Here is a 12,240-nt window from a genome sequence, read left to right on the forward strand (position 1 = left end):
CGTAGCCCCTCACCCCTTGGGCTCGTCCTGGTGATCTGGATGACCTAACGGCAGCTGAGGTACGCGCGGGGCCGGGCTCTACCGACGCAAAAGGACAAAGCAAACGGAAAAGATGAAGGAGCATAATCTAGTTATTACAAGACATACTGTTCCAAACAGATAGTTTTAAAACGCCTCCCCGAGGCATGTCTCATGATGTAGGATAAACAAGCAAAAGCAGAATCACTGGGCCACCCCTTCAGACTTGGGCGTCACCACTACCCGCCAATAAAGCCTCACTGCCAGGTGTGTCGCCCATCCCACCGGCTTCAGTCAGAGGACCAACGTCCAGGTACTTTCTTAGCATGGCATCCACGAAGCTCTTCATGGCGGCAGCAGCAGCATCCTAGGAGTCGGCGTCCACCGGAGTAAGGAAGGGGGAGAGGTTGAAGCTGGCATCCTGGAGATAAAGATATCTGAAGACGCACGTCAGAGTCGAGGAAGAAAGTGAGCACGCTTCGCTTTCCACCAGGGATGCAAACTCGTCAACAACATCTTCGAGCACCGCCACAACTTCAGGGAGCAGAGCAGCAGGGCTCTCCCTCGGGGTCGTCACCACCGCCTTTCTCGAGGGATCATCCCCAAAGAGCACCTTCTCGGCCTTGTGGAAGCGTTCCTCGAGGGTGGAAAGGGTGTCACGCTCCATGGTGGCCACCTTCTTGGCCTCGGCCAGGGCCGCTCGGGCTGCCTCTGCCTCCTCCTTCAGCTTCATCAGGCGGTCGTGCTCTCCAGCCTGCTCTAAGGTTGTCTTCTTCACCTCAGCGTCTTGGTTGGCGATGGCAGCTTCCTGGGCCTTTAACTTCTCCTCACGCTCCTAGAGCTGGCTGGCCCGGGCGGCCTGCCGGTCCTAGAGAGCCTTCAGATCAGCCTCCGCCACGCGGCACCGGTCCTCAGCTTCTGTGGCCTCCTGCCGCGCCAGGTCACACGCCGTGGCGGCCACCCTAAGCACCTTCTGGGCTTCCTCCACGGAACCCCAGGCCGCATGATCAGACACATCAGCCTTGAGCCAACCAGTGATCAGCCCCAGGCGTCCCTGCGCCGAACAACGATCCGGGCCCTGAAGTTCACCCTGGAGGAGGTCCAGCACCGCCCTTGCGTTTTCCAGAGTCCCGGAGGGAGCAGGAGCACCATGACTCGGCCACACGTTGGGCAAGGGAGGAGACGCCCTCGACGCCATGGCAGAAGAAACCTCAGCCTCAGGAAGGACCGGGGGCTCCGGGGGCTGGTTGTCCTCAGTGGTCGCGGCAAGGCTGGGTGCTGGAGGAGTCAGGCCTGCCGAGGGCACCGGCACCTCCTAAGGATGGGCATCCACGTCCTCCGGAGATGACATCACCTCTAGGGCTGCGGGAGCAGCGACACTCTTCTTCACCAGGGCCACGATGGCTGTTTCATCGCCTACGACCGCGGCGACCTCAGTACCATCCTTCTGCTTCTTCGACGACTGCTGCCTAACGATAGGAGAAGATGCTCATTACCACTTCAAGAACCAACAAGCGAGGTCAAGGGAGAGACTTACTGGTCGATGAAGGCATAGTGCCTCTTCATGCTCAGCAGCGGGCGCTGGGGTGGAGCAGCTGGTGCCGAGCTCTTGGGGGCAGAGAGCTTGCGGTTGGCGCCGTCCGGGACGGTGTCAGCAAAGGTGGGCTGCTGCTCAAGGGGATCAGCGCAGACCTGCTTTTCTTCACGACCGCTCGCTTGGGCTACTTCGAGAAGGCCACCCCAGACCTCCTAGTGACTCCTGGAGGGCGCGACACCTCCACCACCGGGGGCTCGTTGTCATCGTCATCTTCAGGAAGGTCGCACAGGAGCTCCCTTTGCACCAGAGCACGATTCTTCCACAACCTTGTCTTCGGTGGCCTCAGAGGATTGGCCGTCGGAGGACAGGTGCACCATGGTAGTAGGCGGCAAGGAAGACCCCAGCCGCATGAACCTGAGATCGTCGAAGACAGGCATGGCCGCGACAACCTCCTCGGCGTCATCACGGCAGTACAGCGGCAGCCAGTCCTCCAGAGGGACGTTCGGGTCTTTCCTCGTCAGGTAGAGCAGCACCTTGTTCAGCTCCTCCTTGGGAAGGGGGTCTCAGCGCAGGCGGATTTTGTCATCATCACCACCAAGCTTCCACAAGGGCCGGGGGCGGTCTTGAAGCGACACGATGCACTGCTTCAGGAACTCCCTAATGATCATGTCCCCCCGTCAGCTTTGCGCTCTTCAGCTCCTTATCCATCTTCCTCACGAACGACGTCAGGGAAGGCTCGGTGATCTTCTCAGAACGCCACCACTTCTTGGAGACGGGGAATGCGGTCGGCAGCTTCAGCGAGCTCTGGGAGCTCTTGGCATCCATCAAGACCCACCTCTTCATGGCATCCTCCACCTTCTTCCCGGCGTGGGAGATTACGTTACCACCCCGCACCGCGACAATGCCGATGCACCTGACCGGATTGTCGCCGGTCTTGCGGAGGTAGAAGAAATGGCGAAATAGGGCAACAAAGGGCATCACCCCATGAATGCCTCACAATAGAAGGTGAAAAGGGACAGAAGGAGGATGGAGTTGGCATGGATGTGGAGCGCGTGGAGACCATAGTGGTGAAGGATGGCAAAGAAGAAGGGGGAGAATGGAGGTACCAGCCCCGAGAAGATGTTGTGCATGAAGAAGGGGAAGAAGTTGCTGCCCGCAGGCTCCCGTGCAGCGGTGGAGACCCAGAGTGTGGTCTTCTTCCACTCATTGTCGTCACTCGCCGTCAGGAGGAGCGTGGTCTGGAGCTTCTCCCCGGTCACGCAGGGCACCAGCAGCCCTGGCTTGTACCAGGCGGAGCCGGTGGCCGGGGCAGGAGCCACGGTCTTCTCGGCAGCCATTGAGCAGAAGATTTGGGGGAAAATCGGCAGATCCGGTGAGTTCTTCCACTGCAGGGAGAAAGAGATCTGGAGCAAGACGAAGAAGGAGCAATGAAAGCCTGGCAGCAGGCGGCACCCCTTTTTGTCAGACGAGAGTAGTTGCCGAGGCAGCGTGGGAAACAGTCGCCCACGTCCAATCAATCACCACGCGTCATCAAGGCCGCAGGCGGTTAGGGCCCACGGCGCTCCGCACTTGCCCTTTGGCTTCGCCTAGAAGACAAGTCCGAGCGCGCCTTGGGCCCGGGGGCTATTGTCGGCATCCTGGACTTGGGGGTATCCAGTCTTGCCTGCCTGCGGCCCACCACGTGACTCCATCGACGGCCTGGTACGGCCAGCTTCAACACCAACACCGCAAGACCCTCGCGAGGGGCCAAGCCTCACGAGGCAGACGACGCCAAGACCCCCGAAGGAGGTGGCCTCCTTAGGAGGGCTCCCGAGGGGCGGAGAGTTCTATGCAAGTTATCTCATGAGGCTAAGCTGACGTGAGCCGTGACAACCAAGGCCAAGCGGGCGCCAGGCGGGTACAGAGCGCAGGTTTCCTCTTCGGTGCAAGGGAGGCAAGCCACAGGCGTGGAGTCCCGAGGAATCAGCCAAAGGTTTCCATTCTGGTGCAACAAGACCAAGACCACTAGGACGGCAGGACAAAGGTCATCACCGAGCCCACCGCAGCGTCACGACCAGAGGCTTTTCGCAGGCGAAGACTATTTTTGTCAGGATAGACTATACTGCTTGTCCCCTTTCAAATCCCACCATTGTGGGATTCCTTCCCACTCATATTTGGGAAGAGGACCAAGGCCAGTATATATAGGACTTAGCCACCACGATAGAAGGGAACCGAAATCAGAACAAGTAGAACACCACACCAGCTCAAGAACACCTCACCTCCTGAGGCTTGTTCATCCACTGTACTAGTTCATCCATAGCCCCTCGAGGCAATCCACCACACCACACTGGATTAGGGTATTACACCACAACGGTGGCCCGAACCAGTATAAATCTCTATGTCTTTGTGTCCCTTTGAGCTCGACACGCTAGGCTAGGAGGATTGCGAGTAGGCAGGCTGGGCAGGTTGAGATCTCCCCACGCACCCCAGAGTTCGAACCTCTCAAGGGTTGCCGGATCCCTAAATCCGACAACATGTACTCGGCAACCTTCAAGCGGAAGCCCAGCGAGGGTGTCGGCCATGACCTGACTAACCACACAAGTCTCTAGTCCAGGTTTATCGCCTATTCAGGTTCCATCCGCAGGGAGTCCGGCCGAGGTTTCCACATACGGCCCCGAACAATGTGTACAGGGTTCCGTGACACCAAACGGACGCTTGGCATACCCGGCCACGTGCCTACCGCATCACAGCCCACCCCTTGGGTCAGCGTTGCGCACGACCTCCAGCATACTACAAACACCAGAAACTACTTGCAACTCCTGGACAGAGGACAGGGGGGGTTAATAAATAGGGAGGGGCACTTAAGCATTCCAATGCGTGGTAGTAACTGGTCATGGATCACAAACACAGAACTTAGTTCCTGAGGACGGTTTCAATGAGACAACCCACCATTTACTCCTACATGGCCTCTCACCGCTACCTTTACCAAATTGTGTTCACACACTTAGCTCACACACAGTAGGACATGTTCATCACCATTCCAATTCATCCCCGATGAATTAGACCTGACTCAACTCTAAGCAGTAGCAGGCATGACAATCAAACATGAATGAGTAGGCACATTAGGGCTCAAACAACTCCTACTCATGCTAGTGGGTTTCATCTATTTACTATGGCAATGACAGGTCATGTAGAGGAAAGGGGGGTTCAACTACCGCAACAAGTAACAGATGAAACGTTGTTGTCCTAATGCAGTAAAAGAGAGCAGGAGCGAGAGAGTGTGATTGTATCGGAATGAACAAGGGTGTTTTGCTTGTGTGGCACTTCTGAAGATAGTATAGTTCTTCATCGGTGTCATCGATCTCATTGTTGGAACCATGTCTACTAAGAGGGGACACTTAGTGGCAAACAAGGAAGAACACAATCAATGCAATGCAACAATATGATGCATGAATGTGACATGGAAATATGTTGTGTTTTGAGCTAATGCAGCTAGCGACCAGATTAAATGAAGTTGGCTTGAATCAAAAATTCAAACTCAAACTCCATATGTGATGGTTTAAATGCCCTTTATATGATTTGTCCTAAACAGTAGTCATAAGTTGTTCTAACATGCATGAAACCAGTACAGTTGGATAGATTGGATTTTTCTAATCATTTTTCATATATAAATTATTTCATTTGGACTTATGGTTGAATTTCTATGAATTTTTGAAGTTTTGGACATTTTGTGCAATTTCCTGAACTAAATTTAATCCAAAAATGACTTATTGCGTCAGCACTGCATCATTGTGATGTCAGCAGGTCAACAGGCCGGGTCCAGGTCAAACCTGATCAGTGGGTCCCACTGGTCAGTGTCATGGTGCTTGTTAGAGTCACTAACATGTGGGCCCAGTCAACGGCCATGTCAGCACAGTCAAAGCTGACGCATGGGGCCACTGTGGTTACTTAAAACTAAATAGGAACTAAACCATGTTTAACTATGCAGTGGGGCCCGGCTGTGAGTGTCTCAGGGGGGATTAGCGCTAATTAAGTGCCTGAACGACGGGGTCCACTGATTAGGTCGTCACCGACGACCTCTGGTTGCGGCGGTGTCCATGCCACAAGCCACGGGAGCGGCGGCCGAGGCCACCAGAGCATGGCCAGGGCTCGTCCGCATCCAGCGGAGGTGAAAGGAGGATGCGAGTGGTCGGCGCTCACCAGAGCAGAGCCTGCGGCAGCGGCCGGAGCTCGGCTATGACGGGAATGGCGCTACAACGCATGGAGAAGCTCTTCGAGGGGCTCGCCAGGCTCCTGGTGAAGCAAGGAGGGCGATGACGCGTGCAGGAGCCACTACTTTGGGCTCTGGGCACGACAGTGCCATGGCCGGTAGCAGGGACCTTTTAGGTGCGGCAGCTGCGCTAGCTGGGGGAAGCAATTAGACGCGGGGAGGGAGGAGGACGGAATAGGACCTCACTGTGTGTTGTTTGGTGGCATCAAAGGGCTCGAGGAAGGCCGGACAGCGTCAGAATCACGACGGTGATCGTTGGTACCCGAGGATGAAGATGACATCGATGGCGGCACTCTGAGGTCCTTCTGGTCGTGTGGATCGGCGGAGACGGCGTAGCGTATGATGGCAGAGCTCGTGGGTCGGTCGGGGGAGCGAGGGGGATGCAGTGGACACGGCGGCAGCGAACAGTGGCAACGATCTCGCCTGGTGGTGCTCGGGAGAGAGGTATAGGGAAGGGGATGGACACGGGGAAGAGTGAGAGGTGCCCTGGGCGTCTCCAGGCGCAGGTCAGGGCGAGGAAGGGCAAGCAGGAGGTGGCGGGGAGACATGGCTGTGGTTGATGTGCTGCTGCAATGCAACTGCCCGAGGTTGAAGACAACCTGAAGGCGCTAGTGGGCTGGGTATCTACTGAACTAGGACGACAATAGGTAAGATGGCCTAGGTAGGTCTTCTGCTCTTTTTTTCCTTTTTGTTTCTGTTTTCTATTATTCTGTAGTCTTTAGGGCTTTATTAAAAATACTAAAACTAACTCAAAAATCATGAAACTGCTTAGGCCCACTGTTTGGAATAATTCGAACGGTAAACATTTTAGTTCATGATTATTTGGACATTTAAAATATTTTATAGCATTTAAATTCCCAAATTCAAATAGCACATGATTTAATTCAGTGACCCAATGATGTCCTAGAAAAGTGTGCTCCATTTTTGTCAGAGGTTCTAGACCAAAGCAAAGATGATGAACATTTTAGATGGGCATTTCAGGTTCATTGAAAAAGTATTTTAGTAACCCTAGTTGATTTAAGTGGTGCTGGGGGTTTCTATCATCCCCATTTCCAAATTTCTGGGAAATTTAAACATGATGCAGGGAAGCTTAAGCAGTGATAGACAAGGCCTAAGCTAGGGTTGTGACACGCGCCAAAGATGTCGCGGGAAACCACTGCCACCTATGGGACCAGGACGGCCCCTTGCTGGTTCGGCAGGGGAATCACATTGCAGAAAGAGCAGACCAACGCAAAGTAGCACGACAGCGATCGCACATCCAATTTTACCTAGGTTCGGGCCGCCGTGAGGTATAAAACCCTACTCCTGCTTTGGTGGATTGATGGGAAAGGTGGTGGTGGTGCATAGTACACTTGCCCGGCAAGGGTTGCTCTGGGGCGGCAGCGAGCACACGCATATGGGGGTGAGTGGTCTCAACTCCTAACCTCTCGAACTGTTGCCATGGGCCTCATTTTATAGATCAAGGGGGTACCACAGTGGAAACTTAGTCATTATACACTGGTATGATAGCAATTAGTGCTATCATACCTAACTCTACACACTGACAACATGCATTTAATGCATCGCTTAGTGTCACGTCGTTGGTTACCTGGCAAGGCTTGCCGGGCTAATTCGCCAGCTCCACGCCTGCTTGCTTGACACGTCACTGGACGGATGTCATCTCTGGGTACACTTGGTAGGAAGTGGCCGCCATGCGGCGAATGGCTGCCACTTAATCATGCTGCGTCTTCACACCGCACTGATCGACGATGTTGGTTGTGGTGGAGTAGTTGGTGAGGTGATTTGGTCTCCCCGAGTCCCGGCAGGTCCTGCCGGGACGCCTTGGTTGTTTCCTTCTGGGGGTGGCCTCGCCCCTTGCCGGGTGATACGTCTCCGTCATATCTACTTTTCCAAACACTTTTGCCCTTGTTTTGGACTCTAACTTCTATGATTTGAATGGAACTAACCCGGACTGACGCTGTTTTCAGCAGAATTGCCATGATGTTGTTTTTTGTGCAGAAAACAAAAGTTCTCGGAATGACCTGAAACTCCACGGAATATCTTAGAATAAATAATAAAAAATCCTCGCAAAAGATGAAGACTGGGGGCCCACACCCTGTCCATGAGGGTGGGGGGTGCCCCCCTCCTGGGCGTGCCCCTACCTCATGGGCCCCCTGGTGGCCCTCCGACGCCAACTCCAACTCCATATATTGGCTTTCGGGGAGAAAAAATATCAGAGGGAAGAAATCATCGCGTTTTACGATATGGAGCCGCCGCCAAGCCCTAATCTCTCTCAGGAGGGCTGATCTGGAGTCCGTTCGGGGATCCGGAGAGGGGGATTCGTCGCCGTCGTCATCATCAACCATCCTCCATCACCAATTTCATGATGCTCACCGCCGTGTGTGTGAGCAATTCCATCGTAGGCTTGCTGGACGGTGATGGGTTGGATGAGATTTATCATGTAATCGAGTTAGTTTTGTTAGGGTTTGATCCCTAGTATCCACTATGTTCTGAGATTGATGTTGCTATGACTTTGCTATGCTTAATGCTTGTCACTAGGGCCCGAGTGCCATGATCTCAGATCTGAACCTATTATGTTTTCATGAATATATGTGAGTTGTTGATCCTATCTTGCAAGTCTATAGTCACCTACTATGTGTTATGATCCGGCAACCCCGAAGTGATAATAATCGGGACCACTCCCGATGATGACCATAGTTTGAGGAGTTCGTGTATTCACTATGTGCTAATGCTTTGTTCCGTTTCTCTATTAAAAGGAGGCCTTAATATCCCTTACTTTCCAATAGGACCCCGCCGCCACGGGACGGTAGGACAAAAGATGTCATGCAAGTTCTTTTCCATAAGCACGTATGACTATATACAGAGTACATGCCTACATTACATTGATGAATTGGAGCTAGTTCTGTGTCACCCTATATTATGATTGTTACATGACGAACCGCATCTGGCATAATTATCCATCACTAATCTGGTGCCTACGAGTTTTCCATATACTGGTTCTCGCTTATTTACTTTTCCGTTGCTACTGTTACAATCACTACAAAATACCAAAAACATTACTTTTGATGTCTTCACTTTTGTTACCGTTACCACCACTATCATATTACTTTGCTACTAAACACTTTGCTGTAGATACTAAGTTTCCAGGTGTGGTTTAATTGACAACTCAGCTGCTAAGACTTGAGAATATTCTTTGGCTCCCCTTGTGTCGAATCAATAAATTTGGGTTGAATACTCTACCCTCGAAAACTGTTGCGATCCCCTATACTTGTGGGTTATCAAGAACTTTTTCTGGCGCCGTTGCCGGGGAGCATAGCTCTATTATTTGAGTCACTTGGGATTTATATCTGCTGGACACTATGAAGAACTTGAAAGACGATCGAACTACTATTTTGCCCTCAACTATGAGGGGAGGTAAGGAACTGCCATCTAGCTCTGCACTTGATTCACCTTCTGTGATAAGTAAGCTTGCGACACCTAAACCTGCTACTGCTATGAATTCTGATATGTCGCATGTTATTGATGATGCCACTTCTGCTATGCATGATACTTATGATGAAACTACTTCTATGCTTGATACTACTATGCCCCTTGGTGAATTTCTAGATGAACAAATTGCTAGGTCTAGAGAAAGAGAAATTATTGAATCTGAATACTATGATGATAGTGATGATGAGAATATGCCTGCTATTCCTGAGGGTTATCTTTTTGATGCTGAATCTTCTGTAGCTATTTTTGCCTGCCAGGATAGATACGAACTTAAGAGGCTGCTAGTTAAATGGAGTAAAGAATCTCTTAGAGATAGAATGAGACCCGACCCTGCTTTTGCTACTTCACCTATCTGTGTTCCCGATAAGGATTATTATGAATTTTCTGTTGATCTAGATATAATTACTTTGGTTGAATCTGATCCTTTCTATGGCTATGAATCTGAAACTGTTGTGGCACATCTTACTAAGTTAAATGATATATCCGCCCTGTTTACTAATGATGAGAGATCGCGCTACCTTTATTTACTCAAAATATTTCCGTTCTCATTAAAGGGTGATGCTAAGATATGGTTTAATTCTCTTGATCCTGGATGTGTACGTAGTCCCCAGGATATGATTTATTACTTCTCTGCTAAATATTTCCATGCTCATAAGAAACAAGCTACTTTGAGGGAAATATACAAGTTCATGCAAATTGAAGAAGAGAGTCTCCCACAAGCTTGGGGGAGGCTTCTCAAGTTACTTAATGCTTTGCCTGATCATCCTCTTAAGAAACCTGAAATACTTGATATATTTTATAATGGACTAACTGATGCTTCCAAAGATCACCTGGATAGTTGTGCTGGTTCTCTTTTCAGGGAAAGAACACCGGATGAAGCGGAAATTCTATTGAATAATATGTTGACAAATGAAAATAATTGGGCACCTCCTGAGCCATCTCCTGAGCCAGTTCCAGAGCCAATTACTGAGCCTATTCCTAAACCAACTCCGAAGAAGAGAGGTGTTCTATTTCTCAGTCCCGAAGATATGCAAGAGGCAAAGAAATCTATGAAAGAAAAAGGTATTAAAGCTGAAGATGTTAAGAACTTACCTCCTATTGAAGAAATACACGGTCTTAATTTACCGCCTGTTGAAGAAGTATATGATCTTAATTCCTTATTCACTGAAGAACCTCCTGATCTCGATATCCCGACACAGGTAGTAAAGGTAAATTCTCTCTATAGATATGATAAAGCTAAAGTCCCTCCTACTAAAATTGCTAGTCAGTGCTTGGATGAGTTTGATGACTTTATGTTTAAGAAAGATGACTTTAATGCTTATTTTGGTAGACAATTAAAACAGAATACCTTTATGATTAAACGCTTGGGTGATTTTATGCCTAATATTAGAGGTGAACTTAAACTTGTTAGCAAACATGCTTCCATGGTTACCACTCAAGTAGAACAAGTACTTAAAGCTCAGAAAGAAGTGCTTGATGAAATGAATAGTAAGAAAAATGATTATGCTGTTAGAGTGGCTACTAGAACTGGTAGAATGACTCAGGAACCTTTGATCCTGAAGGCCACCCTAAGAGAATCGAGCAAGATTCTCAGAGAAATAATATTGATTTACCTAGTTCTTCTAAAAGGAAGAAAAAGAAAAATGATAGGACTTTGCAAACTTCTAGTGAACCTATTGCTGAACCACCTGAGAATCCAAATGATATCTCTATGTATGATGTTGAAACACAATCTGGTAATGAACATGAACCTAGTGAAAATAGTAATGATAATGTTCATGAGGATGCTCAACCTAGTAATGATAATGATGTAGAAGTTGAACCTGCTGTTGATCTTGATAACCCACAATCAAGGAATCAACGTTATGATAAAAGAGACTTCGTCGCTAGGAAACATGGTAAAGAAAGGGAACCATGGGTTCAGAAACCCATGCCTTTTCCTCCAAAACCATCCAAGAAAAAGGATGATGAGGATTTTGAGCGCTTTGCTGAAATGATTAGACCCATCTTTTTGCGTATGCGATTAATTGATGTGCTCAAAACAAATCCTTATGCTAAGTATATGAAGGATATCATTACTAATAAAAGAAAGATACTGGAAGCTGAAATTTCCACCATGCTTGCTAATTATACTTTTAAGGGTGGAATACCAAAGAAACTTGGAGATCCAGGAGTACCTACTATACCATGCTCCATTAAGAGAAATTATGTTAAAACTGCTTTATGTGATCTTGGAGCTGGTGTCAGTGTTATGCCCCTCTCTTTATATCGTAGACTTGATTTGAATAAGTTGACACCTACTGAAATATCTTTGCAAATGGCTGATAAATCAACTGCTATACCTATCGGTATTTGTGAGGATGTGCCTGTTGTAGTTACAAATGTTACTATTTTAACGGACTTTGTTATTCTTGATATTCCCGAGGATGATAGTATGTCTATTATTCTCTTGGAAGACCTTTCCTTAATACTGCAGGGGCTGTTATTGATTACAACAAAGGCAATGTCACTTTTCATGTTAATGGTAATGATCATACGGTACACTTTCCGAGGAAACAACCTCAAGTTTATAGTATCAACTCTATTGGAAAAATTTCATCGATTATATTTGGAGGTTCTGAATTTCCTCTCCCTACTGTCAAGAAAAAGTATGATATTCTTATTGTTGGGGATTTTGATATCCCCGTTGACGTAACTTAGTGTTATTCGAAATTTCTCCGGTTCCATGTTATTCGGAATGAGTTTGTTAACAAGACTTGATCAACCTTGTTAGTGGAATCATTTTGATAATCACGAGATGGATGAAACTAGAAGCACAACTTTCTGTACCCTCTTTATATTTTCTGTTATTTAGTAGAAATAAAGTGAAATAGTATTTTTTCTGTCTGTTTCCTGACTTATCCGTGCAATATAAAAATATCCCAAAAATAAAAGTCCTCAGAATGCC

The sequence above is a fragment of the Triticum aestivum genome, chromosome 4B, assembly GCF_018294505.1.
Source record: "Triticum aestivum cultivar Chinese Spring chromosome 4B, IWGSC CS RefSeq v2.1, whole genome shotgun sequence".
Classification (NCBI taxonomy): Eukaryota; Viridiplantae; Streptophyta; class Magnoliopsida; order Poales; family Poaceae; genus Triticum; species Triticum aestivum.